Source organism: Dipodomys merriami, unplaced genomic scaffold, assembly GCF_024711535.1.
Source record: "Dipodomys merriami isolate MVZ:Mamm:240054 unplaced genomic scaffold, mDipMer1.0.p SCAF_113, whole genome shotgun sequence".
Classification (NCBI taxonomy): Eukaryota; Metazoa; Chordata; class Mammalia; order Rodentia; family Heteromyidae; genus Dipodomys; species Dipodomys merriami.
In genome coordinates, this window is record NW_027202416.1 from 1,032,207 (window position 1) to 1,036,816 (window position 4,610).

General features: G+C 35.5%; 1 pseudogene; it reads left to right on the forward strand.

Annotated features, from left to right (window-relative positions):
• The first annotated feature begins 3,234 nt into the window (after positions 1 to 3,234).
• On the forward strand, positions 3,235 to 3,347 carry LOC138822643 (U6 spliceosomal RNA; annotated as a pseudogene).
• The last annotated feature ends 1,263 nt before the right edge of the window (positions 3,348 to 4,610 follow it).

Below are 4,610 nucleotides of genomic sequence, written 5' to 3' on the forward strand. Positions count from 1 at the left end.
TTGGTTAACTACATGTAGAAAACTAAAGCTAGATCGTTATATATCACCCTGTACCAGAATCAACTCCAAATGGATCAAAGACCTTGAACTCAAAGCAGACACTCTGAAAACATTACAGGATGGAATAGGAGAAACCCTAGGTCTCCTTGGCTCAGGTCGAAATTTTCTGAATAGAGACCCGGAAGCACAACAAATCAAAGAAAGGTTGGACAAATGGGATTGCATAAGATTGCAGAGCTTCTGCAGGGCAAATGACATAGCTGGCAAGATCAATAGAAAGCCCACCGATTGGGAGAAGATCTTTACTAGCCATACAACGGACAAGGGTCTCATATCTAAAATATACTTGGAACTCAAAAAATTAAACCACCCAACAACAAATCCTCAAAGAATCAACTGCCCAATAAATAAGTGGGCGAAAGACTTAAAGAGAAGCTTCTCTGAAGAAGAAACAAGGATGGCCAATAGACACATGAAGAAATGTTCAACATCCCTAGCCCTAAAAGAAATGCAAATCAAAACAACATTGAGATATCACCTCACTCCAGTTAGAACAGCAAAAATCAAGAACTCTAACAACAACAGATGCTGGAGGGGATGTGGACAGAAAGGAACCTTACTTCATTGTTGGTGGGAATGTAAACTTGTTCAACCACTTTGGAAAGCAGTATGGAGGTTCCTCAGAAGACTTCACATAGATCTCCCCTATGATCCAGCAATCCCACTTTTGGGCATTTACCCAAATGTTTACAAACAAGACCACACTAAAGCTACCAGCACAACTATGTTTATTGCAGCATTATTTACCATAGCTAAGATATGGAACCAACCCAGATGCCCCTCAGTAGATGAATGGATCAAGAAAATGTGGTATATATACACAATGGAATTCTATGCCTCCATCAGAAAGAATGACATTTCCCCATTTGTTAGGAAATGGAAAGGTTTGGAAAAAGTTATATTAAGTTAAGTAAGCCAGGCCCAAAGAAGCATAGGTCCCATGGTTTCCCTTATTTGCAATATCTAGTATAGGTATGAGTCAAGCGGAAAAGGTCAGATAATGTGATGTTAGGAAAATGAACCCTTAAATATGTATTTTAATGTTTTCGTTTCTTTCATGCATGTGTTTCTAACGCATTTATAAGATGATTTCTTTGTTGCTTTGTATGTCCCTCCCCCACAGTTTAACCCCAGCTTTCACTATATTTGATGTCAGTATAACATGTGGAGGAGATGGGGACAAACAAGTCGTTCAAGGATTCAGGTGGACCTGTTGCAACAATGAGAAGTACAAAATATCATGTCAAAACCAGCTTTACAATGTCGGTGTGGGGGGGGGGAGGGGGGTATAATTGGGTGGGGGGAGGGGGGTAAAATTGGGTGGGGGAGGGGGGAAGCCGGGAAGGGAAGTGAAGGGTAAACAAAGGAGGAGGCTGCAATGCTTGGTAAGAAATGTATGCATTATCCTGCCCATGTAATTGTAGCCCCCCTGTACAGTATGTTCTCAAATAAAATAAAATACAATAAAAAAAATTGTAAATCTAGGAAACCCAAGAAAATTGGAGCTAAAAAGCCTCCCTCATACATTGTAGGGAAAGAAATGACAATATGTGTTAAGGCTGATTTTTATTTTTGAGCTCAAATTTTAATGTTCATTTGGTAAACTAAATCCTCTATATCCCTGTCTCTGTGTAAATACCCATCAACATGAAATATAAAGTGATTTTTATAAAAAATAAAAATTACTCAGAAGAAATTGTAAATGCAAAAACAATCTTCACAGAAGCAAACTCTCAGAGATATTTCATGACTTTGACAAGGATAAAGTGGGTGAAGTTAGTATATAAATTTAGAAGTATGACAATGCACAAAAACATAAAAAGATACTCATCTATTTCATTATATACCCAAAGCAGAAAGCAAATCTTGGTTAGATGATTTTTTAAAACCCAGTCTCTCAGGTACTGGGAAGGTGGCTCAATGGTAGAGTGCCTGCCTTGCATGTATGAGGCCTTGGGTTTGATTTCTCAGCATCACATAAGCAGAAAAAGATGGAAGTGTTGCTGTGGCTCAAGTGGTATCACTAGCCTTGAGCTGAGGGACAGCACCAAGTCCCAGAGTTCAAACCCCATGACCAACAAAATAAAAATAAAAATAAAAAACAAAACACAGTCTCTCACTTTTGTGTCCTCAACTCTGTAATAACTCTGCTTCAGCCTAGGGCTAATATTTTAGGTGTGGACATATATCAACACTCCTGAATCAGACTCCACTTGATCATTTTTTAAATCCATATTTTGTTCTTAAGTTTCCTCTTTATAAATTCACATACACCTATAAAAAATGGTGTGGCCATCCCAGTAACCTTCTCAAAGTACCTCCTAATGACAACTTACAAAAAGTTGTATTATATTACAACAAGGAAAACAATGCTAAAAATAAAGAAAACAAATTATGAAATATTAATGATTAATAAAATAAAAAAACAAAACAATTACCAGTGTTTTCAGTATTTGAAGTGTACTAAAAATTCGATTTTATTATTGCCATATTTCTTTACATTTAACACTGTCTAAGATTATGATGTTCAACAAGAATTTTATAGGCTATGAGTAGTGTTTAAATCACCCACTACGATTACCATTTATAGTTCATCTCATAATTTGTATATGGCTTATATCATCATTTGTTCCTCACTAACATATGAAGTAAGGCAGGCCTACAGTTTTAACAGAATCTGTGTAGTTAACATAGTCAACTCTTTATTCTGCTCCTTTACACAAAGACTTTGCAACTTCTCATTAGTAAAGTTTCTATAAAATCTGAAATGTACATACTTAATAGTACTTATCTGCTACCATAACTCTTAAATACTTTATAGAAAAGAATTATGACCTGCCAAACAGTCCCAGTTTTGGCATATATAAGCAAATTCCCAAAATTAAATATATTGAAAACATTAAAACTTTTAACAAATATTAACACTTGTTGCAGTGTTCATTACGACAGATCCCTTGTATAGAATAATTGAATTCCTCCTCCAACACATCTCTTGAACAACAAATATCTGGAATTATTTTGTTTTTGACATGTCAATCTTGACTTTATTCTTAAATGTGTACTTATGTAAGAAGTACATGGTTCTAAAATTTGACGACAATTCTTTTAAACTTACATTTTGTTGAATTGTCTAGTTTAAGAAAATCAATTACAATTTATATATAGAAATGTTCTGTGCTCAATTCAGCATCACATACACTAACATTGGAATGATACAGAGAAGATTAGCATGGCCACTGCGCAAGGATGACAGGAAAATTCCTGAAGTATTCCATCGCCCAATTTGTTAGGAAATGGAAAGACTTGGAAAAAAAAATTATTAAGTGAATTAAGCCAAGTCCAAAGAAACATAGGTCCCATGGTTTCTCTAATTTTCAATAACTAATGTATGTCTGAGATAAGCAGAAAAGGTCAAAAGTTATGTGTATATGACCAGATAAGATTATGTTAAGGGAAATGAAACCCAAGTTAGGGACACAACTGGTTATTTTTTTCTTGCTATTGTTTCTCACGTACTTATAACGTTCAGTGTGTTTTTTTTTTGTTGTTGTTTCTTTATATGTTCCTCCCCCATGCTATAACACCTGTTTTCACTGTATTTGAAGTTGGTGCGCCTACATCTTGTATATACTCTCCTCTAATTTGCTGAGGGGAAGGAAAAAAAAAACAAAATGTTTAAATAGGGATACAGGTAGACCTATTGTAACAATGAGATACACAAGACACTGTGTTGTAAAGTGAACTTTAAAATTGAGGCTGGGAAAGGGAGGAGGTTAATGGACTTGTGGAGGTGGGAGGGAAGGGATGGTAGGGGAACAATAAAGGAGGAGGTAACAATGCTTGTTAGGAAATGTACTCATTACCTTGCTCATGTAAGTGTTACCCCTCTGTACAGTATTTTTACAATAAGAACGTATAAAAATGTTCTGAGATGGAAGAGTTTATTTCTTTTATTTTACACATATAATATTGTTAGCAAAGAAATTCATGCAAAACTCCGATATGAAGGCATTTTGAATAAATATGTGTGTGAATGCACGCATGTGCTCAAGCACTTGAATGTGTGTTGACGTGCTCAGAGTTTGAAATCAGGGCTTCAAGGTCTTGCTAGGCCTTTTCTCTCTAGCTACTAAATGAGCTACATCTCCATTCTTGGCCCTTTGCTAGTTCATTAAAATTTTTTGAAAAATAATCACATGAATTTATTTGCCCCAATTGGCTTCCAACTGTTATCCACAGATCTCAGGCTCCTGTGTAGATATCCCTAGTAGTTAGGATTACAGGTGTGACAAACTAGCAAAGGCTTTCAGAATAAAGTTAAAAGTAGAAGAAAATAAACTTCAGAGGGCATGTTTTAGCATCTCCAATTTTAAAGCATTTTGGAGTGATTATTTATGATTTTTTTCTACTTTTTGGATACTTATAAGACAGTAGGTGATGATATTTAAAAGTTTTAGTACTTTTTAAAAAGGATACTGGAATTGTGGGACAGAAGAAATTTGGACCTCAATGTATAAGCTCAGTTCTGTGCATGATAACCCAATGTCACC